The sequence below is a fragment of the Canis lupus genome, chromosome 13, assembly GCF_048164855.1.
Source record: "Canis lupus baileyi chromosome 13, mCanLup2.hap1, whole genome shotgun sequence".
Taxonomy (NCBI): domain Eukaryota; kingdom Metazoa; phylum Chordata; class Mammalia; order Carnivora; family Canidae; genus Canis; species Canis lupus.
In genome coordinates this window covers 14,403,062-14,430,116 of record NC_132850.1, presented here as the reverse complement: position 1 = coordinate 14,430,116, position 27,055 = coordinate 14,403,062, and the positions used below count along the sequence as shown (strand labels likewise).

Genomic DNA, 27,055 nt, shown 5'->3' with positions numbered 1-27,055 from the left:
GAAACTTAAAACGCTCCCGTGGCACTTTGTGCGTGGTATGTGAATGGCCGTGGGAGAGGGTAGTGGACGGCCGTTTCCTGTCCCTTGCCCTCTAGCAACTTCTCACACTCAGTGATTTGCCTGCAGATTTGTTTTGCTTTGTGGCACATGATCTGCGCGCTGCCAGGTGCTCCCCGGTGTCGGATCCTCCCTCCAGGTGGCCTGTGCCGCTCTGATGTCCCAGTGTGGCAGCGTCCCTGACTTGGGCCAGCCCTCCCGCCCCCAGAGATGCAGAGTACCCAGGATGTGGAAGAAAAAGCAAGGCGGAGCGGCCTGTATTGAACTTTTCACAGCTGGGCTGAGGAGGTATCTGTGTCTTAACTTCCCTCCCGCACCCCCCGGGGCCGTGGCATCTTCTCTGTGCCCGTGGGACCGGCTTCCTGCCGCAGCTCCCATCACCCCGCACACATGGGATCTCTCTCTCCCTCCTTTTACTTCCCAACACCCTTGAATATTCCAGGGCCAGCCTGGCCATCTGAGAGCTTTCCCTCCGCACCGTCTGATATCCTGCTGCCCTAGGGCCTGTCTGCATCCCCCAGGTGATGGGTGAATTCTGATTTTCTACATCCGGGGTGAATCCTCAGGGGATCCTAAACCTTTGCAGCCCTGACTGCTTGGGATGGGTGCTCAGGTGGGAAGCAGGCACTGCTGAGAGGTGGCACACCTGGGTTCCTTCTTGGTCTCACCTTCTGCCCATGTAATAAAAATTGTCACGTGCCAACTACTTTCTGGGAACTTTGCACATATTTAATTATCACGATTACCCTGCTTGGGAGGCATTATTCTCCATTTGAAGAGAAATTTGAGGTGTAGAAAGGCCAAATGACATTAAAGGTCGCAGAGCTGTCTGCCACAGAGATTGCATTAGGCAGATCAGTCTCCAAAGCTCTTTCCAACCAGTTCAGGAGGTAGTGGGTCCCTGGGCCCTGGAGGTGAGTAAGCAGAGGCTGCACGGCCCCCTGTCACGGAGAGAGCATGGCCAAGGAGAATGTTCCTTCTTGTCCTGAACCGCCAAGATTCTAGGACTAGGTCTTGGCTAGTTCTAGGTTCTGATCTGGATATTTTCTTTCTTTCTTTCTTTCTTTCTTTCTTTCTTTCTTTCTTTCTTTCTTTCTTTCTTTCTTTCTTTCTTTCTTCTTTCTTTCTTTTTTTTAAAAAAGATTTTATTTATTTATTCATGAGAGACACAGAGAGAGGGGCAGAGACACAGGCAGAGGGAGAAGCAGGCTCCATGCAGGGAGCCCGACATGGGACTCTATCCCGGGTCTCCAGGATCAGGCCCTGAGTGGAAGGCAGATGCCCAACCGCTGAGCCACCCAGGCATCCCTGATTTGGATATTTTCTAATTGGCATGAGCCTCTTGGGAAGTGTGGCTGGCCCGGGCACCTCAGTGAGGTCTAGCCCTTGGGTGGGGGTGGGGAGAGGGCGACAGGGGTGCAGAGAAGGGTAAGAGGATGGTGCGCTGGGGGCAGCGACCAGGTAATGAGTTCACCTCTTCCCTTCCTGTTCTTGCAGCTTTTTCCTTGTTGCCCGGGGCTGCCCTCTGAGTCCAGGATGGGCAACAGGTCATACTCCAGAGATGCTGTGGATTCATTTCCAGACCACTGCAATTAAGCAAATATCACAATAAAGCAAGTCAAATGAATTTTTTGGCTATAGTGCATATAAAAGTTATGTTTACACTATATTATAGTCTGTTACGTGTGCAATAACATTATGTCTAAAATACAATGTAGGTACCTTAGTGAAAAATATTTTTTAAAAAAGATTTTACTTATTTACTCATGAGAGACACACAGAGAGAGGCAGAGACACAGGCAGAGGGAGAAGCAGGCTCCATGTAGGGAGCCTGACGTGGGACTCGATCCCAGGATCCCGGGATCATGACCTGAGCTGAAGGCAGATGCCCAACCACTGAGCCACTCAGGTGCCCCAAAATACTTCATTGCTAAAAAATGCTAGCCACCATCTGAGCTTTCAGCAGGTTACAATCACTGGTCACAGATCACCATGGCAAATATAATCATAATGGAAAAATTTGAAATATTGAGAACTTCCAAAATGTGACACAGAGATGAGAAGTGAACAAAGGCTGTTGGAAAAACGGCATTGGTAGACTTGCTCGGTGCAGGGTCGCCACAAACGTTCAATTTGTACAACATGCAGTGTCCGCAAAGCGCAATAAAGCAAAGCGCACCGAAACGAGGCATGCCTAACTTAAAAATATATTCGATTCCAAACAGAAGTGTCACCAGGGCTGCAACGTGCTCTTTATACACTGCAAGGGAACAAGCCCAGGGCAGGGAGCAGGGGTGCCAGGTTTAATCTTGTTGCTGCTGCGGGTTCCTGGTGTGACTTTGGGCAAGCTTCCCCGATGTTTAATGAGGGGCTGGGGAGGCTCACTGCCGAGGACCCTCCGGGTCCTGATGTTCAGTTTTCTGGGTGGGGGAAGCAGGCTTGCACGTGTGTGGAGCGGCGGCTGCAGCATGCGGCCTGTAGTAGAGGCAGGGTGTGGTGGGCGTTGACTCAGTTTCCCCCTGCTCTTGCCAGCCCCCAGACTCCCATTCTAGCTGAGCGTCTCCCAGTGTCCTGGACCTCAGAAACTGAGTGGGATAAGAAATGTTGTTTCAAGCTGCTTGGGGGATGATTTGTTATGCAGCTATAGGTTACTAAAACGCTTCTGCGTCTGGGATCAGATGGCAGGGGTGGCCTGGTGGCTGGCTGAGGCCTGAGGCCACAGTGGCACCTAGTCACATGTCTCATCATTTAGGAGGCCAGCCTGGATTCTTCATATGGTGGGAGCAAGAGGAGTCAAGCCCCCATGTGGTGCTCTGCTTGCATCATGTTTGCTAACAACCCATTGGCCAAAGCACGTTGCGGAGCCAGCCCGGACTCAAGGGGTGAGGAAACAGGCTCCATCCCTTGATGCCTGGGGAGGAATCTGTGGCCACTTTTTGCAATTACAGAATGCGAGGCTCATGTGCGAGCTCCCACTGCCCTGAATACCCCATCCTTCTCCACTTCCTCGCTCTTAACCTCTGAGTCTGAATCCACATTTATTGAGCACTTGCTATGCGGCAGGTGGCCTCCCCATCACGGCTCTAATTCATCGCTAACAGCAGCCCTCGCGAGGAAATCTACCTCACCGGGGAGGCATGGAGGTTCGGAGAGATCAAGTGGTCCGAAGTCATAAAGCTGGTAACTGGAAGAGCCAGGACTCAAACCCAGGTCAAGGAATTCCAAGTTTGGTGTTAGTTTACTTTCCCTATCAGGGTGCCCAGAACTTTCTATTTAACTTGTTCTTTTTCACAGACACACAGGCAGGATTTGTGGAGACTGGTCCCTGGCTGGGTTCTCCCCCAGGAATCCCTGCTCTGGGATTGCTGGTTGGCGCCGAAGGGGATCAGTCTGGGGCAGGAGGTTTGGGCAAAATGAACAGACTCTAGGGGGCGACAAAGGCCAAGGTGCCTTCTCATTGCCGCCCTCTGTTCCTCCATTGCCGCCTTCCTTGCCTGTGTCTGTCCTCAGAGAAGAGAGAGAGGCTGGCCATTAGGAAAAAAAAAATCATTCATCTTCAGGCACTAAGAAACCAGGAGAGGAGGGAGAGGGGAGGGAGGGAAGGAGGAGGAGAGACAGAGAGGGAGACAGAGAGGAGGAGGAGGAGGGTCTTAAGTGATGCTGTGTGACCTTAGCCAGGTCAGGTCATCTCTCTGAGCCCTCTTTCCTCATCAGTAAAGAGGGGGCATCTTATGGAGTGGTTGTGAGGATGGCATGAGAAAACACGTGTGAGTACTTTGGAAACTGTTAGGTGCTGTACCAATATTCGTGAATGCTGTTGATAGTGCTACAATTATTAGGTCACGGTGGGAGAACCTAATGCTGGGAAAGGGTGTTGCGCCCCAACAGGTGCTAATGACACATGTAACCCCCCATCTCTAATGAGCAGCTTTGTGTCAAGTGAAAACTGGAGTTTCCTGGTAGTAAGAGGTGACATGTGAGATGCCTCGTTGACCTAATTATTGGGGTGGGGGGAGAGTCGCCATACTGCAGGTACATAATCGAGAAAGATAACTGATAACATGCAGTTGTTCCCACAATTGCTCACTTTGCCTTCAGGATCACAGTCAGGGTCTGAGGGTTTACTGGAAAATCTACATCTGTGGAAGCCCTGAAGGTCATCAGCAATTATGCAGAACGTCGGAGTGCTGCTTTTTTGCATCCCAGGCATACGAAATTTATTTCTTTAAGATTAAAGTATGATCTCAAGACATACCGAAGCATATTAGCATTTCATGTGCATTTTTGCTTTGGATAAACACACAGTTCTCCTCATTTCTCCATTAACCACATCTATACCGCGGGAGGTTAAACAGCTTTTTCTTGAAAGTTAGAAAAAAGCCTTTGACAGGTAGGTGCTTAGTGTCTAAGTTATAGGACTTGATGGATCAGTTTGTCAGACCCACCTCACACCACACGGGAGATTCTCTGACCTATTCAGGAAGACTGGGCAGTTTTTACTGCCAGTCATGGCACTGGCTGGTGCATGGCGGGCCGTGTCCTGCACAAACGCTAACTTGTTTTGTGCATCACAATGAAATCTTTTTTTCATTTACAACAGTAATTAGGGATCCAAATTTAAGTTAACAACCAAGTCTGTGTTATTAACATAAAACACACACCTGAAGTCACATTGCTTCAACGTGACAACTGTCTGACGACTTGCTCCTGCTCTTGGAGGCTGGACCCCTTCTTGCAATGTACATTCTGAACCCAGAAATTCTAAACTGTAAAGAACAAATCTCGGCTGTGCTAGTGGTTGAGAACAGTGGAAGTGGCCTGGTGTAGCTTGTTGATACGAGAGAGAAAACCAAAGGTCTTGAGCAGGGCTTGATTATACCTAATGTATTAGAACAATTCGGGATTGATACTTGAGGGACTTCTGCCTCCTTTGAAGGAGGGAGAGGCTATGCCTGCAATGCTTGTAGCCGCTGCCAGGTGGTGGTAGTGTCTCCAGTGGCCTAAGAGTCTGAACTTTCTCCACGTGGTCTATTAAGTGTCAGAGACTCACAGGCGTATAGAGCCAGTCACTGCTCCATCACCCACTAAAATCAGTCTGGTTTGAGCCATGATTCTGGCACTTAAGTAGCTGTGTGGTCTTGGGTAGTTAACTTTCTCATCTGAGGAAAGAGGGTTAAAGTAGTGCCTTCCAGGACTTGGGCATTTTGTATTTGTAGAGCACTTCCCACCTTACCAGGTGTCCTCTGACGTGTATCTCCAGGTGCCTACACAACCTGGCATGAGGTTAATGTACTACAGCTCCACTATGAGCTGTGGGGGGCAGGGAGCATGATTTCTACTGGACCAACCCCTTACACTGGCACATTTATCAATTCATATTTACCCAGGAGTAGTAGCTATATTTATTGAGCATGTATCCCTCTCAAAACCAGTTGTTTGAATCCTCATGGCATCCCTATAAGATCAGTATCATTTTTACACCCATTTCACAGAAGGGGAAATCCCCAGGGTTATAGGAAATTTAAATGAACTAATGAATAAAACCTGCTTAGCACAGTGCCTAGGACATAGCAAGCGCTCGTTATTTATAGTGATTATTTACAGATGAGGGGAGACAGGCCTGCAGACTGAGAGGTATAAAGCAGCAAAGCACAGGAGAGGGGACAGTTAATTCTTCCTGGTGAGGGATCCAGGCAGGCTTTGCCGAGGAGGTGACAGGTCAGCTGGATAATAAAGGAGGAGTAGGGATGGCAGGGTTGTTGCTTGTTTCCTAGTTTGGTTCTTTTCTTTTCTGAGAGAGAAAGAATGAGTGCACATGCACCAGTTGGAATGGGGAGGGGCTGAGGGAGAGGGAGAGAGAGAATCTTCAGCAGGCTCCACACAGGGCTCGATCTCACTACCCAGAGATCATGACTTGAGCCGAAATAAGAGTTAGATGCTTAACTGAGTGAGCCACCCAGTCACCGCACTTCTCTTCTTCCTCTTAACAACAGGAACACCCCTCCCAGATTTAGCAAGACACATGGCCACCTAGCTAGAGATGATGATTTCCATGTTTCCTTGCAGCCAGTGAAGCCATGGGACTGAGTTTCTACTTCTTAAATGTGAGTGGAAGTGAAATTGCTTGCCATCATTTCCTGTGGTGGGAATGTAGTGTGGGTGAACTTGCTTGGCCATGAAGGGATAACAGAGCAACAAAATACAGGGAGAAACTCACCAAGAAAAAAGAATGAACTCAAATAAATATAATCAGAAATGAAAGAGGTTATAACTGATATCACAGAAACACAAAGGATCATATGAGGCTACAGTGAACAGTTATACAACAACAAACTGGACAACCTGGAAGAAACTGACAGAAATGCCTGGAAACATACTGTCTACCAAGACTGAATCAAGAAGAAGAGAAAATCTGAACAGACTGGTTACTAGAAAGAAGAATGAATCAGTAATCAAACATCCCCCAACAAACCAAACTCCAGGGCCAGGTGGCTTCCCTGGTCAGTTCTACCAGACTTTCAAAGAAGAATTAGAATTAGTCATTTTTTAAAAGATTTGATTTATTTATTCATGAGAGACACACACACAGAGAGGCAGAGACACAGGCAGAGGGAGAAGCAGGCTCCACGCAGGGAGCCCAATGTGGGACTCGATCCCGGGACCCCGGGATCACGACCTGAGCTGAAGGCAGATGCTTAACTGCTGAGCCACCCAGGCAACCCAAGAATCAGTCATTTTTAAACTCCTCTAAAAACTATGAAGGAGGGAATGCTTCTAAACTCATTTTACAAGTCCAGTATTATCCTGATACCAAAACCAGAAGGATGCCCCCAAGGAAAGAAAATTATAGGCCAATATCCCTGACGAATGTAGGTGCAAAAATGCTCAACAACATATTTGCAAACCAAATTCAAGATATTAAAAGGATCATATACTATGCTCAGGTGGGATTTATTCTAGAGATGCAAGGATGGTTCAACATCCACAAATCAATGTGACACACCACGTTAACAAAATGAGTGATAAAAATCCTATCATCATCTCAGCAGATGCAGAGAAAGTATCTGACAAAATTCAACATCCGTTTATGATAAGTAATCTCAACAAAGGGGATATACAGGAAACATCTCAACATGATAAAGGCCATGTATGAGAAGCTCATAGCTAACATGATATTCAGTGGTGAAAAGCTGAAAGCTTTTTTGTCTTAAGTTAGGAGGTACGAACTTGTGATTATAAAATAAATGAATCACAGTGATATAAGGTACAGCATGGTGGCTATTGTTAATAATGGCATATTGCATATTTGAAAGTTGCTAAGAGTCGATCTTAAAAGTTCTCATCACAAGGAAAAATTTTTTTGTAACTATGGATGGCAACAGGTGTTAACTATATTTATTGTAGTGATCATTTTGCAATATATAAATGGTGAATCCTTATGTTGCACACCTGAAACTAATATGTTATATGTCAATTATAACTCCATTAAGACGTTGTGTGCAACTGATGAATCACTGAACTCTACCTCTGAAACTAGTAATACACTACATGTTGATGAACAGAATTTAAATAAAAAATAATTAAGATTTTTGTGAAGTTGGTCACTGAATAAAATAAAAAAAAGGAACCTGGGTCCCTGGATGACCTGGGGGAGCATAGCTATCCCATTCACCTTGGATCACATGCCTGTGTCCAAACTATCACCTGAGAGAGACATAAACTGCTACCCTCTTTGAACCACTGTGTTGTTGGCTTTCTTATCTGAAACCTCTTAGTCTGAACACTAAAGAGTACAGCGGGCGGAGAATAAGGAATACTCATAGGGCACAAGAGCATGTCCAAAGATATGAAATGTGAAAGAAGTTAGAAAATTTTAGGAAAATATTTCACAATATTTTTGAGGACCAAATGAGGGAAATGTATATAATTGCTTAGTACAGTACCTGGCACATGTTAAGTTCTCAATAAATGAAGATCATTTTTTTTTTTTCCTGTCTGAGGTCAGGTTTTTAGGGCAACATCTATAAAATAGGAGTAATGTCACCTGATGAAAACGGAGGTCTAGACCTTTTTATTATTATTATTTTTTTATTCATGAGAGAGGCAGAGACACAGGCAGAGGGAGAAGCAGGCTCCATGTAGGGAGCCCGATACAGGACTTGATCCCAGGACCCCGGGGATCACGATCTGAGCCAAAGGCAGACCCTTAACCACTTAGCCACCCACCTGCCCCTGGACCTTTCTGTTTTAAGACAGTATGAATAACTTGGAGAAATTCTTTTGGGAGCAAGATTTAAAAGAAAAATAATTATTAAGAAATGCCGGAGTCCTCTGCCTTCCCACTGATTTCAATAATTTAACAAAATCTCCAGTGCTCTTTAGGACTCACCTCTAGCTAACATGGATCCTTCTCAGTGGGCCCTAGAAGCATTAGCAGGTCCTTGAAGGAGTTCCATATTCCATGGGTGGGTTTCTTGGTGCTTCTGCCTCTGAGATAAATCCTCATACTGGCCCTGCGAGGCTCTGCACCAACATCACGTTCGCGGAGACCTTTGGGCAGACCTGATTCTCTGGATTAACAGGCATCTCCAGCAAGCTTTACCTTCCCTCCTATTACTGGTGCAGCATCCGCTTTCCCTGCCCGGTTGTGAGCTCTTCCAGGCTGGGGAGCAGGAGCGGGTCACATTTGTTGCCCCGGGACCCCACAGGGCAGAGTAGGAGCTCGGTTCAACTTTGCTGAATGGGTAAGATGTTTTTGGGGCAAAGACACAGGATCAGTGGGGGCAGGAGGAGATTTTAGGGATGTTAGAAAGTCTGATGTAAAAAAAAAAAAAGAACATGCTTCTCATTCATACGTTAGTGCCCGAGCTTTGTCCTTTAGGCACGTGAGTCCTTCCGGCCTTCTGAAAACGCTCTTTGGCGGTGGTGGGTGGTCAGGAAGGTGGAAGCCCACCGGCTTGGGGTACTCAGGCCTCGGTTCTAACCTCAGCTCTGTACGGACTTGCTGGAGAAACTTGCTGAAATGCAGAGGCCTTTCTCCTCTGGGGTTCAGTTCACTCGGCTGTTAAAATGAGGCCCCCAGACCTGCCTCACAACAGTGTTGGGAGGATCAAATCCATGTGTAAAGAGCAGCTCCATAGGCTTCTGCAGAAATCTGAGTGCTCTCAGTTGTGTCCCGTTAGCTGTTAGCTGCCCCCTGTTCCTGCTTCCTCCCTGTGAGGTTCAGATTGTACAGTGATCAACGGTGTGGAGTTAGGCATCGAACCTTCTGGGTTACTGCCACTCACTAGCTGTTGACCTTGGACAAGTCAGCTCACTTCTCTGTGGTCCAGCTTCCTCATCTGCAAAATGGTGAGCGCTGACCTTAAGGGGTTCTTGTCAAGACTAAGTGAACATGATGTATAAGTACATATTTATATATTATTTTACTAATGTTTCTAATATTAATGAAATATATATCCCATTTTACATTATCTATAATATATTGCATTATAGACAATACCATCATCATATATAGGATGTATTTATATAGATCTGCAACTTACAGTAGTACCTGGCATGAGGTAAGTGCTGCATCAGTATTCGTCAGTGTCTGACCTCTCTCCTGGTAGAGAGAGGTAGGTAGCAGGAGGGCAGCAGGCATCTGAGAAGATCAGGAGAGGGGGCCTGACAGAAGGGGAGGCCCAGTGGGAGGTGGGGGGCCCTGAGGGCATGCTCTCCTCAGATCTTGGGAATCTCTGCCTGCTGGATTCACAAGGAATTTGCTGCTAAAATTAATGAAAGAACCCAGGTTTGCAAATGACTTTCTTTTAAGAGACTCGGTGTAATTCTAGATGACCTCTCCAAAATACAGCTCTCCAACTCCCCTGGCCTTTTGCAATGCCGGCCTGGGCATCCGGGAGAGGCACGGGCCCTGAGCCTGAACCAGGGTTTGCGCAGCACGCCTCAGCCCAGGTTATCTGCGCCAGCAACCCCCCTCCTGAGGCAGTGAACCATTGCTTGTTTGTATTGAGGTAGTAATACGGCTGAGAACTCCTGGAATGGATAATGCAAATCCCCAGATAATCCCAAATTCCATATTAGCCAGTCATTTTCACTTCCCTCTCTGCAGCTGAGCCTGTCCCAGAGCTTCCTGATGGGGGTCCGATTACCTTGCCGGCCTTTTCTGCGCAGGGACCTTAGCACGTACGCCCCTTGGCACCAGGTGGGTACCTGGGAATCGCCTGTTGGAGGAGGGACAGTGTGGGCGGCTGTGGGGCAGAGGGCTCGCGGGCTGCGCTCTGCACCCAGGAGGCGGTGGGTTCTCAGGGAGGCTGCGCAGCCCCGCCAGGGCCAGAGTCCGAAAACTGGGCAAAGGTTGGCAGACGTGGAGGGCCAGCTAGAGGGCACAGAGGGCTCAGAGCCTTAGAGGGTCAGAGGTGAGAAATCCGCACAGTACCGTGGGCACTCTGCCCTTTAGGCCGCTTTAGAGGAAAGGAGGAGGCCGGTTGGCGGAGGGGAAACCATCTAGTTTGGGAAAGAGGGGGCCGGGCTGCCCTCGATGGGTCTGTGGGGCCCTCGCAAGTGTCTTTCCCTCTCTGAGCCTCCGTGTTTGGCCACTCCCTTCCCCATCTGGGTTTTGCTCCCGCGGCCCAAATGTCGCCTCTGCTAACTTGCCCGGACCCAGAGGTGGCGCTGGGCAGGGGCCACTGCCCCTCCTCTTCCCCGGTGCTCTTCCTCCCTGCCCCGCGGGCTCCTCTCCTTGCTCATTGTCCTCCCCTTCTCGGGAGCCGCTGGCGCTCCCCGCTCCCCCATCCCTCCTCCCCTGCTCCCCTCCCCTGCTCCCCCTCCCCTCCATCCCCTGCTCCCCCGCCCCTCCTCCCTCCTCCCTCCCCCCCAGCGGCCGGGGCGCGGGCCGGGCGCGCGCTGGGTGGTCCGGGCCGGGGGCGGGCGGTAGCCTGCAGGCGTAATTGGCATGCACGCCGTTGTAGCTGAGACCGCTTAATAAAGCATTACATATCTCACCGCTTCCATATTTCATTACCTCACGCGGAGCCCGTGAGAGGGCCCTAATGGGAGTCAGCTGTGTTTTTACTTTCTGTTGTCGGCCGGGGACGGGTTTCTCTGCGGATTCTTTGAAATGAAATAATGTGATGCACGCCGCGATAAGGGCCGGCCGTAATGAGGCCCAGGCCGCGGGCGGCTGCTATTGCTCCAGGTGTCGCGTATTTGGGCTCCGCGGACCGCGAGGAGGAGGGGGCGGCGCCGAGGAGGAAGGGGAGGGGAAGACGCGTGGGGGAGGAGGGGGAGGAGAGGGGGAGGAGGGCGAGGAAGGGAGGAGCAGAGGAGGGAGGACGGGAAGGGGGGAGGAGGGAGGATGGGGAGGAAGGATGGGGAGGGAGGAGAGGGAGGAGGGGAAGGGAGGAGGGAGAAGGAGGAGGGGTAAGAGGAGGAGGGGAGGAGGAGAAGGGAGCAGCGGGGCTTGGGAGGGGGCGGTCCTGGCGGAAACTAGGGAGGGAGGAGGTCACAGCGGGATGCGGGAGAAGGAGACAGATTCCGCAGGCCAGAGGCAGAGCCAGTGCCTGGCTGGAGAGCCAGCAGCCAGCTGGGGGTTCAAATCCTGCTTTGGCCCTGGCTGTCCCTGTGATCCCCTTGCCTCCTAATACTTAAGGGGTTGCTGTGCTGAAACAAATGAAGTGGATTTGTAAATAGGAAAGGGCAGCATCCCATATATGGAAAAAATGGAATTCTTTATTGTGACAAAGGAGCTGATGCCCTTTGAGCAGCCCCTCCGGCCGCAGCACCTGCCAACAATTTCATCCGCCTTGCTGCTGAAGTTCTGTTACCTTCCCTTTACAGAGGAGGAGACTGAGGGTCACAGAGGTGACAGACTGGCTCCAAGGCACACAGTGAGAAGCTGAGGATAGCCGCGGGCGGGCGCAGAACCAGATGGAGACAGGAAGAAATGGGGAAGGACATAAAGTTGGGCCACTACCCGTGGCTCCCCCCACCTGCCCCCAAAATTGGGCTTTCCTCTCCATCCCATGTTATATAGGCCACCTGGCCTGGGTCTGAGGCTTTTGTCTTCCTCACTGGGATGGAGCAGAGAGTGGGCAGGCTCATGGGGACAGGAGGTGGTGTGGGCCCGGGGAGGTGGGGCACTCTGGCTGCTGGGGAGGCCGGGCCCAGAAGGCCCCTGTTCTGAGTACTCTCTCTTGGAAATTCTGTAGCCACAGGCCCTTGAAGGAAAGGCGACAAACTCAGACCAAAAAGCAGCTCTTCTGTGACTCCTCCGTCTCCATCTCTCTTTTCTTTTCCAGAAAATAAAGGCTCCTGGAGGAGTCTTCTATCTCCTCAGAGTCTCTCTCATAACCACCCACTCTCTCCACCCCCACCCCCACCCCTGCATGGCCAGGGGCAAGTTTCCAGTCTTGCTCCTAAGCCCTCAGGACTCTTAAAATGCCCCCCAATCCTGCTGGTTGGCTCAGGGCTCTGCTGCTCTCAGGATGTCCAGCTTCCCAAACAGGCTGTGCAGGGCCTCCCCCAGCAGGGTCCTCCCCCAGGCCCAGAGACCTGCCCCCACCCACCCCCAGCAGGGCCCAGGGACCTGCCTCCCCCAGGAGGGCCCAGGGACCTGCCCCCACTTCCCCCAGGCCCAGGGACCTGCCCCAACTTCCCCAGCTCTGTCTCCCTCTCTAGCACAGCCCCTGTGAACTAGGGGGCTCATCTCTCTGCAAGGTCATTACCAGGAATAGCTCTGCGCCGCTTGTTCACTCCACTCCTGCTGCATGAAGTGCCCTCCTGCAGGGGGCCCACCTTTGGAGTCCTGCTTGCTCTGGGCACCTCAGCACAGTCCCGGGCACCCCAGGAAGGCTTCTCTCTGAGCCCTCCTGGGCTTCTCCTCACCCCACCTGCCATTTCCAAGCTGGATAGGCTCTTCCGTCTCTGAGCCTCAGTTTCCCTATTTGTCTGACGAGGGGGCAGGGGTCCTGATTCCTGGGCCACATCATCTCATGAATTGACCCGACTGGGTGTTAATTTCTTCTTGAAGTAGAAACAGTTTTAATTTTTTTTTTAATTTTTTTTTAATTTTTTTTTTTTTTATGATAGTCACAGAGAGAGAGAGAGAGAGGCAGAGACACAGGCAGAGGGAGAAGCAGGCTCCATGCACCGGGAGCCTGATGTGGGATTCGATCCTGGGTCTCCAGGATCGCGCCCTGGGCCAAAGGCAGGCGCTAAACAGCTGCACCACCCAGGGATCCCTAGAAACAGTTTTAGATGGTGGATGTGTCGGGTGGGAACTGTACGGGTGTGCCTACCACGGGCCAGGCATCGTCCTGGCACTTTCTATGACTTGTATATGTGCATTGCTTGGGGTTAGGGAGCCTTAAACAGAGAAGCTGGGATTTGAACTCTAATCCCTGAGCCTGTGCATCTGCGCATTTGGGTGCACATGTGCACACGTGTGGATGTGCATGTCTGGGTGTGCACATGTAAAATAATGGCACTCAGGGTTGGTGGTTCACTCTACCCCTCTCTAAACTCTTTTATCTCCAGGGGCCCCTTGAGGCGGGGGGACGGGGTGATAAGGATGTATAGACACAGACAGACACACAGCTGCTAGGAGGCATGCCCAGGAGGCTGGAGGAGGTGCTCCCTTGGCCCAGGGAGCCGGTCGGACCCTCTCACCGCAGAGTTCTTTACGGTTGACCTAACTTTGGCAGTGTTGTGTCACGAATGACCCTCTTCCCTACATCCTAACTTTCTGTGCGCAAGGCTTATTTCTGAGCCTTTGCTTAAGCTGGTTTCCATCTGGAATGCTTTTCCCCGATGCCCACCTGTGGACGTTTACTCATCCTTTATAAGACCTGGGTCAGATCTCCCCTGTCCACAGAAGCTGGCCAGACTCTGCTCAGAACCCTCTTTTAGAAGGTTCCATGCACGTGCACGTCTCTCTGGTCCAGCCTGCAGTCTGTCTCTCTGAGATCCCTGTCCCAAGACCATGAGCCCCTGAGAGCGGGGCTGAGCCCCACTCTGGGTCCAGAGAGAGCTCGTGAATGGCTGGCCATGCAGGGCGGGCTTGGAGGATCACTGAAGATGTGTGCAAGTCCCCACTCACAGAAAGAGTGCAAAAAATGGCAGCGCGTAATATCGTCATGATTTATCACCGAGCTCTTGCTTTGGGCCAGGTTTTATGTCGCAATCAGTCTTTTACTGAATTCTCACGACGTCTTTATGGGATTGATGTTACAGCCCCATTTTACCCATGAGAACACTGAGGCCAAGGACAGCTAAGTAACAGCGGGGGGCCAGAGCTCGCAGTGGCAGAGCCAGGCCCAGATCCAGTCCTGTGTGCGTGGGAGGCGGTCCCTTCTGCAGGCTTCACCCGGATCAGATTGCTAGCGGCTGGCTTCCCTGTTCCCTGGGCCTGTCAAGCAGGGCTGCTCTATTGATTAACATGCAAATGATTTTTTGAGAGAGGGCTTAAGTGTAGTTTGGTCCCAGCCAGCCACAGCTGAGATTTGCAACCCAAGCCCCAGCCCTCGCCAACCGCTCTATCAGGTTTTCATCTCTAGAGTGATTGACGGGTATTTTTTTCCCTCTCTGACCCAGAACGCCAGGCCTCCAATACTACTGAAATGTTTGCACAATCTTGAAGCATTTATTTAAAAGTTGCTTTTCCCCAAAGGGCCCGGCCTCAGCCAGATCCTGAGCCAGATCCAAAAAAACAAACAAATCCTATCTTTACAAGCTCCTCAGCTGGGCTGCGTGGGGCGGTGGGGGTAGGGGGTCTCCTGGGCCCACCTTTCCCTTGGCTGGCTGACAGGCCCGCCCTGGGGGCGAGGAGCCCGCCTGCCTGTTTACAGCCCTTTCCAATTCGAGGGCCAAACAGGAAAGGGGTGGGAGCTCCGGGAGGGGGCGAATGTCAGCAATCACAAATAACACAGTTGCTCCTCAAAGCAACAGGCGCTGGAGATGTGATGGGGATGTGGCTGGGTGGCTTTCTTGAACCAACGTGACCAACTCAGGCCCCGGCCCCCCAGCACTAACCAGAGCGTCATGGCTGGGACAGGGGTCCCCCACTAGGCGTCGGAGCTCTCAAATGCTAGGCCTGGTTGGGTCTGTGGGCTTGGAAAAGTCCCTTCTCTCTGGCTTCAACCATTGTGGGACGACAGAGGTGGCTGAGCTCCAGTTCTGGGCACGCTCTGCCGCTGAATAATGCCCATTCTAGACTTTTCTCTTGGACCAAGCAAGGGGAAGAGGAGAGCTCCCATTTACGGAGGGCATTTTGTGTGGCCGGTACTGTGTCTGGCACTTTATGGAGATGGGCTCACGTACTTGTCGCAACTGCTCTGAGACTTCCTCCCTGTGAGGAATCCAAGGCCAGGGTAGGAACACCAGGTCGGACGGGCTGGTCCCCCTCTGTCTCCTGGCCCCTCCTGGCAGAGAACTGTTGTCGGGCCGAGTGCAAGTCCTACTTTGGGATGTGGCCTGTCTTTTTCTGCCCAGTACTGGGACGGAGGTGACAGAGGTGCTCTGCAGAGGGGGAGCCTGAGAACTGGCAGGTGACAGTCTTATACCAGCTTCTCATGGCTACCCAGGGGCCAGCTAGCCACTCATGGGCGAATTGAGGCCTGTGGCTGGGAGGGCCCCAGCCAGTCCCCTGGGGGACGGCCTCAGAAGTCAGACTCCAATGTTTGAATTTTTATCCAAAGCCCCCCTAGTTCGCACTGGACGTTATCCACCCCTGAGGTGGGCTGTCTGCTGCCTGCTGGAAGAAATCAAACCTGTAACGGCCTCCGTGCCCACGTCCCTGTCACACGGACTAGGCATTCCCACACCTATGGCTCGGCCTTCTGGGTACTTCCTGTGTTACCTTGGGCAGGTGATTTCAGTGTCCTTTACAAAAGGGGGCCCTTATGCCATGGGGCCTGTGCTCTGTGACCATGAGTCCAAGCTGATGTACGGCAGGCAGGTGACTGCCACTGCTGCCGTTTCCAGTCCGGCCGGGCGCTGCTGCGGAGTGACCTGTCACTTGACTGGCTTCTCCTCGCCCCAGCCTCTTGCCCACTCTGTGAACAATCCGTGCTAACTTTGGGCCAGGGAGATGATCTTGAAACAGTTGTGTGCACAGGCTGGGAGCTCCGGGAGGAGGCTCCACTTCCCCCATCTAGGAGCTCTGGTAGAGCGGGGCCCTCCTGACCTCGCCCTGCATCTGCAGAGCCTGGAACCCATCGGCACCACTAAGTACGTGTTTATGAATGAACACAACCCCAGGCAAGTTCTTTCAGTTCTCGGAGCCTCCATGTCTCATCTGTAAAATGGGGATAATAGCACTACTTAACTCATCTCTTTGTAAAGATTAAGGATAACAATCCACAGAAAGTGTTCAGGGCAGTGCCTGGTGTATACTGATGATGATCTCATGGACCCAGAAAAGTGGAGTCTCAGTGAAGGTTCAACACCACACAGCTAGGAAGTGGCAGGGTTAGGAATGAAATTCAGGGATGTCTGATTCTAGACTCTGAGATAATAACCACTATTGAATGTCACCTGAAGTAGAGGTTGCAGACTGACCCACGGCATCTACTTTTTTCCCTATTTAGGAGTCATAGAACCTCCAAATTTTAGTTGAGCACGTGGCCAGCAAGAATAGACTACTGTTTCTAGTCTCTCCTGTGGCTAGTGGTGGCCGTGTCACGGAGTTCTGGCCAATAACTGCAGTTCTGTGTGGAACTACCTGGAAGTGTCCTGAAAAGGAGTGGGCAGATGCATCCTTTCCCCACCATCCTCTCTGATGGTTGGCATTACGACCGAGGAGCGATAGCACTAGTCATCAGACATCTAGGATCATGAAGTGACAGCAGGAGAATGAAACCACACATGGTATCACAACCGGACAGAAGGAATTGGGTCGCTGACAACCTAGGATCCATCATATCAGTCTGTTCTTGAAGCCAAAGAGAAACTTTACTCTGCTTAAGCCACTCTTGTTTTGAGTCTGAACATAATCCTAATGAATTCACTGCTTCTCATTGGTGGACTGTCATAACTAAATGTCTCCTGCCATAACAGTGATCAGACTGTGGCATTTTATTTATTTATTTATTTATTTATTTATTTATTTATTTATTTATTTATTTATTTATTTATTATTTTTTAAAGATTTATTTATTTATTTATTATTTTTTTTTTAATTTTTTTTTAAATTTATTTATGATAGTCACACAGAGATAGAGAGAGAGAGAGAGAGAGAGGCAGAGACATAGGCAGAGGGAGAAGCAGGTTCCATGCACCGGGAGCCCGATGTGGGATTCGATCCTGGGTCTCCAGGATCGCGCCCTGGGCCAAAGGCAGGCGCTAAACCGCTGCGCCACCCAGGGATCCCGATTTATTTATTTATTTATTTATTCATGATAGAGAGAGAGAGGCAGAGACACAGGAGGAGGGAGAAGCAGGCTCCATGCCAGGAGCCCGACGCGGGACTCGATCCTGGGACTCCAGGATCACGCCCTGGGCCAAAGGCAGGCGCTAAACCACTGAGCCACTCAGCGACCCCCTAGACTGTGGCATTTTAAAAATGATCTGTCTTTGTCCCCAGGTGAAGCCACATGATGGCAGGGATTCTGATTTCTCACTGCTGGTCTCCACTGACTGGTTCCTGCTAGGCACCCAGCTGCTTTGGTGGTTCTCAATCACGACAGCTTAACTATGCTGAAGCCCCATTTCCCAGAATTCCCTTCCCTGCATGGTTATAGATTAGGAGATACTTTGGTTGAGATGTGGAAGGTGGTAGTGAAGCAGCAGCCATATTTTGTGCGTGCGTGCAGGGTCCAAGCTCACGCTCTCTCACTTCTCTGCTGGCTGGGCTTTGTGGGCTCCAGGGCTCCTCCAGCTCTTGCCCCATCTCCTGCTTCAGCGTCCCTGACTCCTGGACCTGCTGCGTGTGGTGCTTCGTGTGGAGAAGCACCAGCTTTTCTTAGAGGACATCCGGTCACTGACGTCAGATGCTTAGGGTGCTGACAATCCTCGTGGCGCTAGTTGTCCTTCTTTCTCCTAACTCACAGTAGCTTCGCCCCCTCACTGCCTGCCCTGTGGCCTTCAGGTTCTAGACCAGACATGGAAGCATGCAGAATATCTAACCAGCTTCCATGATTGCGTAAGGTCAAATCCTTAAAATAAATTCCTTATTCTATGTATCTTCTGCTTCTTTTTTAAAAAAGATTTATTTATTTTTGGGCTGCCTGGGTGGCTCAGTGATTGAGTGTCTGCCTTTGTCTCAGGGCGTGATCCTGGAGTTCTGGGATCGAGTCCCACATCGGGCTCCCTGTGAGGAGCCTGCTTTTCCCTCTGCCTGTGCCTCTGCCTGTCTCTGTGTGTCTCTCATGAATAGATAAATAAATAAATCTTACAAAAAATATTTATTTTTTATTTGAGAGAGAGCTTGTGCATGTGCAAGTGGGGGTGGGGGTGGGAAAGGGGCAAAAGGAGAGGGAGAGAGAGAATCTCAAGCAGATTCCCCACCCAGCATGCTGAGCCCAACCTGAGGCTCGATCCCATGACCCTGAGATCATGACCTGAGCTGAAAGCAAGAGTTGGATGTCCAACTGACCAAGCCACCCAGGCGCTCCTTTATGTATCTCTTGTGATCAAGTCCTGATTGAACATAGGTATCAATACATATTTATTAGATGAATTAAGAAATGATTTATATGACTGGTGCTCTGATATGTGGTACTCACTATGGACATCTGTCTCTACGTGCCCGAAGCAGCTGGAAGAAGGACTTAGGTCCAAACTCTAGGACCCTATATTTCCTCATCCTCAGGGATGCAGCATGTTCAATTATGTCCAAGTGGAGTTTGAGGGAGCCAGAGGGAGCAGGGGAGAACATAGGTGGGGCTGTGGGGTAAGTTTTGGGTGGCTTGGATGCAGGGTCCCATCACTATGACAATACCTGTCTCTGCCCCAAAATGGGACCTAAGGTAACATCTGCTTTTCCCATCAGCCTTTGTAGAAAGAACAAGGAGAAGCACCTTGGTTAATGTACCTGATTCTTTGATTTCATTTTCACTTAGAAGATTCAGGGATGTTGTTGGCTCCTTGTCATGTCCAGAGAACTCTCCCCCAGCTCCCCTTTCACCTCATGATAAAGGTCAAGCCCCTTAAATATGTGTATGAGACTTTCTGTGACCTCATTACTTCCAATGGGGTTCTCCTTGAACCACAGCCTCCTTAATAATGTCCCAGATCATCTGACCTTCATTTCAGTGAATTTGAATGAATCAGATTTGCAGGTCTGTGCACCTGTAAGTTGTTCTCTTCAGTTATTATGTTGCCATCAAGAGCCTCAATTTTTAAGATTGACCTCCCCCCTCAACTCAGGTCAGGAGGCCCTTCCTGGAGATAGGGGAGTTAAGTCTATAAAGTTTATATCCCTGAAGAGAGAGCTCTTTGTCTTTTCATCCATCCACCCACCCATCCACTCATCCATCCATCCATCTATCCACTTATTTATTTTTCCAGTACTCTCTGATTTTACTCTGGGCCAGGCCTTGCACTGGGAACTGAGGATCCGGAAATGAAATAGATTCCCTGCTCTTGAGCAGCCCATTGTAGGATGGACAGTCTCATTTTCCTGTGGCTTGTTGGGGCTATATCATTTATCCTAAAGCGCTGCTAATGCTCAATACACATTATTTTTCTTCCCTCCCTTTTCCTTATGAGTCTAAGGTCACTCTAGTTGAGCACCAGGGAGATGCCCCTCAGAATTGAGACTGACTTTCTCCAGTTCATTTTGGTCAGAGGGACGATGATACCGTTCTGAATGTGTCATCCTTTCCTCAAGAGCCTTTGGGAATGCCTGCACCTCACTGCTTATGGAATAAGGTGCAGATTTGTTAGTAAGGCAATCAGGAAATCCCAGACTTCTTAACAGAATGTCTGTCTCTTATCCATCCATCCACGTGTCCATCCTCCATCCAACTGTCCATCCAGCCACTTTTCACTCAACAAACACTGATGTCTTTTCTTACCTTCTCCTACTTCTTTTCTTTCTCTTTGTGCTCGGTATTTCTAAATGGCCAACTTCCTTGGCCTCATGCCTGTGTGGGCAGGCTCTTCCTGTTGCATTGGGCTGAGGCTGCTGCTCCCCTTCCTTGCCTATTACTTCCTACTTTTTCTTCAAGGTCACTTCCTCCATGAAGCCTTGTCAACAGTCTTCCCTCTGGGTTTCCATTCCTAATGGCTGGTCTCACTATGGGACCTATATTTCATAGCACTGTTTTTCTGGGTCTTTCTGTGGCACACTGACCTCCACCTCCACTCTACCAGGGTGGCCTCTGTGTACAGTTATTTAGGTTGCAGGCTGCACCAGAACACCCAGCTGAGGGCTGTGCCCTGATCGGGGTCGCCTCTGCTCACAGGAAAGAGTGTTCCCCTCCTCACCCTCCCCCATTTCATACAAAGGTACCTACTCTCCAAGTGATAGGTTCAAGTGGCTGAGCCCACACACCGGGGGTATTTTTTCTGTTATCCCACACAGGAGTTATTTGAGCTGATTCGAAGTTCTTGGAGGCCACTAAGGATCACTTTGGGTTCTCAGTTCCCCCAGCTCCTAGTGTAGCAGCGCCAGGTCTCAGAGAACAATGTGAATGTTCTTGGAAAGAAAGGAGGAGGAGAAGGAGAGAGAGGAGGAGAAGAAGGCTATGAGTAGCAAATCTTGGTTCTCTGGGCCGTCAACGGAGAAGGACTCAGGCTCACCTCGCAGGGAAAGGAGGCTTCTGGGCTGATGCAGTGGTGGCGGCAGGTTTGTTTGGAAATTCTCCAGTAAGTGGGATTCTTGGGCCTGTCACCCAGTGACCTCGAGAGCTTGCTGGAGGACCTGCAGACCAGGACTCCTCCAAATATTGTTTTAAACTGATTGATGCCACGCCAGGCAGGGAAGGGGCAGGCATTTTTCATACATGAAAAACAATACATTCTGAGGCCAAAATGAAATGATTTTGCGTCTATACGATAACAGGCAAGGAGACAAAGACGATGTTTGAGGACATTTAAACCCTCAAAATCATTAGTCACTGTCCCGGCGGGCTACACAAATAAATGATCAATGCACAGAAAAACAAGGCCCTCTGAGGTGTTTGCCCAAGACCACTTATGTGTCAAACAGACTTATTAGATGTGAAGGGAATGATTATTTGTACAAAGTGAAATGAACATGTGCAATAATATTGTAAAATGTTTATTAGTCTAGAGTGTGCTGAACGTTCCTAAAATATATCAGCTTCTCAGCTTGCATTTAATGTACTGTTATAAATGATATCACATCCTTCCAAGCCGATTTTCCGCTTAACGCTAAGCTTCTTTGCTGGGGAAATCGTGTTTTCAGATCTCAAGTATGAAAACATTGTGGGGTTAGACTCTCCCTCCTCCTCCCCACCCCCCAGCTCTGTCAGTTAACTCCCTAGAAATCCCGTCCTGAATCTGGCCGGGAGGGACAGGGCAGTTGGTCAGGCCAGATGGAGGTTGGAAAAGGAAAAGGCGGTGTGAGTGAGCTGTGTAGCGGGAACAACATTAGACTAGAAATCCAGGCTCAGATTTCAGGATCTGCTCATGAATCTCCTGCTGTATGACCTTGGGAAAGTCCCTTCCCCTCCTTAGGCCCCAATCATCTCCATCAGAAAATGAGAATCTCTAAAGAGACTTCCAGAGCTAAACATTGGTGTTTTCTATATCCCTGCCTGCTGAGTCCTGGAAGACCAGATGAGACACTGGGAACTGAGCAAATCAACTGCTATAGAAAAAGTCTTATTTCTTTCCTATAATTTTGGCAAACTTCTACTCATCCTTCAAGGCCCTGCCCAGGTTTCCCTCCTTTGGGAAGCCTTCTCCGATCTCCTAAGCAATCTGTCAGTGAGTCCTCTGCTGTGATAGTACCTCATCCTCATGTCCTTTATTATATTTCTGACCCCCACCAGCCTGTGCTGTTCCCATATCTTTGTCACCAAGGCCAGGCACAGAATTGTAGCTCAGGGCAAGATTACTGGATGCTGGATGGGGAGGAGCAGACTTTTGGGACCTTTAGACATTATTCATCACCTGGCCTGCATTCGAAGGTAGGATTTTCAGCTGGAGTGGCGAAGGGACCGGCCCAGGCTTGCCCATCAGCACCAGTGGAGTTCAAGGGATGAAGAAGGGCTTTGCAGGCTTTCTGGGAAGGGTCAGGTGCAACACTTCCTATGAGCTGTCACCTTCCCGCCTGTTACGGTCTGCATGTTTGTTTGACAGATTGCTTAGGAGATCGGAGAAGGCTGCCTAAAGGAGGGAAACCTGGGCAGGGCCTTGAAGGATGAGTAGAAGTTTGCCAAAATTATAGGAAAGAAATAAGACTTTTTCTATAGTAGTTGATTTGCTCAGTTCCCAGTGTCTCATCTGGTCTTTCAGACTCATGACTCAGCAGGCAGGGATATAGAACATACCAATGTTTAGCTCTGGAAGTCTCTTTAGAGATTCTCATTTTCTGATGGAGATGATTAGGACCCAAAAAGGGGAAGGGACTTTCTCGCAAGGTCATAGATTCATGTGTTGAAACCCTAATCCCCAGTGGGATGGTATTAGGAGGTGAGACTTTGGGAGGTGATGAGTCACGAGGGTGGAGCCCTCCTGATGGGATTGATGCTCTTCTAGGAAGGGACAGACAGTAGAGAGCTAGCCCACCCTCCCCAGGTGCGGACCCAGTGAGAAGGTGCTGTCTGCAGCCAGGAAGAGAGCTCTCACCGAACCTGACTGCTGGTGCCTTGATCGCCTTGATCCTGGACTTCCCAGCCTCCAGAACAATGAGAAAGAAATTTCTGTTGTTTAAGTGACCCACTCTTTAGTAATTTGTTATAACAGCCCAAACTGACTAAGACAGTACCCCAAAATGGGGGACAGGGGAGCCCAGCTAAATTCTAGGCCCCAGGCCCTGGGCACTCGGGGAGGTGGTGGTGGGTGTGTGGTTCTGGGTGTCAGGTAAGGGTATGGGGCTGGCTTTGGAGGTTGTGGAGGTGAACAGGCGAATGGGGAGCTTCTGGTTTCCTGGCTGTGTTCCCCTCCCACCCCTCTACCCTAAGGTTTCCTTGAAAGCCTCCTGCAGTGTGGTTTTCTCTGAGCTCAACCGATGGCCTGGGCACCTTGGTCCAGAGCAAGCCGACAGCCAGACACGCATTGGAGCCTGTGGGCCAGCTCGGCGGCTGCGTCCTCCTCCCTGGAGGCCCAGTCCAGGGAGGAGTCGTGCAGGTGGGAGCAGGGCTGGAGCCCCCTCCTCCTCCCCTCATGCCCTTTTCCCAGGAGGGGCAGAAAGCATTCTCCGTGAAGGCAGGTGAAGACGCTAACATAAGAAAAAATAAAGTTAGCAATAAGCCGCAAGGCGAGATAGCCAAGTGGAGGAGGGATGGGTGGAATCAGGGGAGACTCCCGCCCTCAGGTCCTGCCCGCATCTCATTCCTGGCTTCCCGGCAGAGCGGACACAGGCAAGCAGGCCACTTAGAGCGTCCGGGGCATGAACACAGGCCCTTTGCTTAGAAGGAGTCCAACCCCCGTGGTGCTGAGGCCTGAGAGGAAGGTCTCCCGTGACGTCCTAGCCCGGGGCAACGGTGGCCGCCACAGCTGCGGAGCAGCCTAGGCCGGCCTCTGTCCCTCCTCCTCCTCGTCCTGCTCCCTTCCTTCCACCTTCTTCTCCCCGCGCCGTCCGGTTAGCGAAGCGGTCCGAGGACACAAGCGCTCAGGCTGAGCCGGGGGCAGCCGGCAGGGCGCTTGGAGTGGGGAGACGGGCCGGCACCGACTCGGTGGGTGCAGGGCGACGTGTCCCCCAGGCCGCTGGGCGGGCGGGAGCAGGTGCAGCCCCTCCGAAGCGCGCATGCGCCAGATGTGGGCGGCGAGCTGGGAACGTCCTTCCCTAACTCGGGTCACCTCACAACCTCCCATCCAGGTGGCGCATCTTGATCTCAGGGTCACGGGCGACCAGGGCAGAGTGGCTCTGAGCACCAGGTCCGTGGACTCCCAGCTCGTCCAGGATGGGCCCGTACTCCTGAATCCTGGGCCTGGCTGTGGGCCTGGGTTTCCGTTTCCCCATCTGCTCGTTGAGGGCCAGGTAGCCCCGAGGGTCCTGTTACCTGTATCACCTGGGGTTGTGGAGATCTGAGCCCCCCTCTTCTGCCGCCCGGGGTCGGGGCAAGGAGCAGGCACAGGGACTGCTTCTGGCTTGGCCCTAAATACTGCAGATTGTCCTCCTCATCCTCCTCACCCTCACTCTCTGGGTAAAGGCTCCCCTTGCCTGGATGCCTCGGGGTCTGTGCCCAGATCGGGCCTCTCCCCGCCGCCTCACTGCCTAGGGGGACCTGGTACCAGCATTCCGCAGGCGGGCATGGAGGCTCATGCTTCAACCCTCCACTCAGTGTAACCCAGAGTCCTTACGGCGTGCACACGACTGGGCCCTGCTTGCCCTCCACTGTCCCCCCACTCACACTGCTCTCAGCACCCCTCGCCTGGAGACAGCCCTTGTGGCTCCCGGTCACTGAAGGCGGCCCTGGCTGCCGTGACTGACTGCACTCCCAGATTTCCGTGCTTAGCCCATCGGCTGGTTTCTTGCTCACAGTCTCCTGGTCCATGCAGTGACTCAGGAGCCCAGGAGCCTTCCACGCAGGGGCTCAGCCATCCCTAGTGCGCTGGGCTCCTCTGCACTCACCTGGTCCATGGGAGTAGAGGCGTGAAGGGGACCAGGTGGGTCTCTGGCCCAGGTCTGGGTGGCACACACCACTCGCCTTGCATTCCATCCACTGGAACCTGGTCCTGTGGTCACATCGAACTTTACGGGAGGCAGGGAGATGCAGTCTGGCCGGGTGCTCCGGGTGAGGTGGCACGGAGTTTGCCGAACCAGTCAGTCCTGCACGGCCTCCAGGGACTTGACCTTTGGCAGGACTGAGGGCTGGGCAGGCAGTCAGCGCCCCTGTTCACAGGCTTGGAGAAGCTGCCCACCTTGCCCAAGGCCATGTAGTGAGTGGGTGGCAGAGACCAGGCCACCTGTGCTCCCCCAGCCCTCCCCGGACCTGCTGGCCTCAGGCTCCTTCCAGATTCCACCGCATTAGGGGTGACCTGGGGCCCGGCGGCCCTCAGAGGGCAGCGGCCAGGACCGTCTCGGGGTCTCTGACTGCCTGGGTGCTGAGCCGGGCGGGCCGCTCCCAGGGGACAGGGCTGAGAGGAGGTAAGCCGGCGTGTGAACAGGTGGCGGATGCACCCATGAGACACCAGCATGACTAAACAGCTCCCGTGGCCGCTTCCAGCGGAGCCTTTTGAGAGCAGCCTGGTCACCGCCTGTTGCCATCCGGCTAGTGGCCCTCCCCTCCTCACCTGATCCTAGGCCGCCAGCCCTTAGCCCCCCGCCTGCCTGGCCACCCTGCCTGGGCCCCGGGGCCTCGGGTGGGTTTGTCCAACGGGAGGCGCCGGAGATCAGGAGGGAGCAGAGCCCATCGGGCCGTCTGTCCCCGCTGCTCTCCCCGCAGGTGTCAGGTGCTGGCCGGCTCTCTTGACCAAAGGCCATCCCATCTCTCAAGTTCCCAACCCATCACTCCCTTCAGGCCCCTGCTCCCAGGCCATTGCTCTGTTCTTTAGGTTTCCCTGCATCCTCTCCTTCCCCAACACCTGCTCCTAAGGAAACCCTCCTGGAATTCTCCTGTCCTGCGGGTGCTGCCTCTTTCCCGTGGCGGCCTGACCGATGCACCACCCACCTCAAGGCCTCTGTACCTGCTGTTCCCACCGCCTGGTACGCTCTTCCCTCTGGTCTTCAGCCTGACAGCTCCTCCTCAGAGAAGCTTCCCTAGAGAGGAGCCAGCTTTAGTCAAGGGGAAGCTCTCACTGGTCAGTCTCAGTCCCTTGACCCTGAATTACCTCTTTCATTGTACTTCCCAGGGTTTGAAATGTTCGTCTGGCTTTTTCCTCTGGCAGGGAAGCCCCGAGAGAGCAGGGCCTGTGTCTCCCTTGCTTGCTTCTGTGTCCCCGGGGCCTGGGACAGTGCCTCGCAGAGTGGGCACGTACTACAGATGTTTATTGAATTTATAAATAAGATGGATTTCATGTTCACATTAAGTAGCGTAAATAGATGAGTGCAGGGATTGGCAAGTCAATCATCTGAATGAATTTCAAGGGGGAGAGGATTTTTGGCAAATATGGAATGAATGAATGAATGGGTAGATGTGTGAGGGAGGCAAGGAGTTAGTGAGTGACTCCAGGAACGGGCGTGTGGGCTTCTTTGCACGTCCAACGGGCAGCCCAGTGGTTTCCAGGAGTGTCTGGAACAGGAAGGCCTGGAAGCCTGTGGCCAGGCCGCGTGAGCGCTAGCACAGACCCTCCCCTCCTGAGGGAGGTCAGCGTGGACGGACCTTCGGCCCCACAGGGTGGCGCCTGCAGGTTCTGGTTTTGGACTCTGGCTTCTCTGCCTCAAAGCCACTCCTTTTCCCACCAGAGCCTTTTCTGTTGGAAAGGTCTCCTGGGAAGGGCACACCTGTCAGCCACCTGCTCCTGAGTCCAGATTCATAGTCGCTCACACGGCCAAAAAAATCATCGCTGACCGGCTCCTCTGAGAAGTCTTTGTGCTGAGTGAGCCAGACCCAGCCGCCGCACTCGAGGGGCTGGGGCTCCCCTGGGGGCTGGTGAATAAAGTGGATCCTCCCGTGGCGCTGTGGGCGTCCAGCAGAGCCTACGCCGTCCCCTCTATCCTCAGTGAGGGGGCACCCGATGGGGCACCGTCGGAGACTAGGGGAGCAAGCACGAGCGCCCAAGCAGGTTGAGAAGGTGGTGGGAGGCCAAGGACACCCCCCGAGCCAGCATGGCACCTGTGGCTGCTTCATGCCCTTCTGGGCAGGAACAAACTTTCCTCATCCCTGAGCTCCTGTCACCATCACCCGGGCTGGAGAAATGGGCACTCCTATCCCAGCCGGACGCCAAGGCCGGAGGGAGGGTGTGCCTTGTCTGTGGCCGCGCA

General features: G+C 51.8%; 3 long non-coding RNA genes across 6 annotated transcripts in view; 2 read left to right on the top strand and 1 right to left on the bottom strand.

The window, feature by feature from the left end:
* Positions 1–297: 297 nt before the first annotated feature.
* LOC140602567 (uncharacterized) lies at positions 298–11,354 on the bottom strand. 4 transcript variants are annotated; one of them, XR_012005502.1, is made up of 5 exons: positions 11,081–11,354; positions 10,209–10,280; positions 9,603–9,824; positions 8,447–9,441; positions 298–1,643 (listed from the first exon to the last, which is right to left on the bottom strand). It is a non-coding gene; the product is annotated as an uncharacterized lncRNA (long non-coding RNA). The 4 variants fall into 4 exon arrangements; XR_012005501.1 differs by having other exon boundaries at positions 9,611–9,824; XR_012005499.1 differs by having other exon boundaries at positions 8,447–9,398; positions 11,081–11,352.
* The window catches only part of LOC140602570 (uncharacterized), a 44,478-nt gene continuing 27,216 nt past the window's right edge, over positions 9,794–27,055 (top strand). The window contains exon 1 of the long non-coding RNA XR_012005506.1: positions 9,794–10,261. This is a non-coding gene — a long non-coding RNA (uncharacterized lncRNA). The remainder of the gene's footprint in view (positions 10,262–27,055) is intronic.
* On the top strand, positions 11,826–12,387 carry LOC140602138 (uncharacterized). The gene is made up of 2 exons (XR_012005130.1): positions 11,826–11,945; positions 12,267–12,387. It is a non-coding gene; the product is annotated as an uncharacterized lncRNA (long non-coding RNA).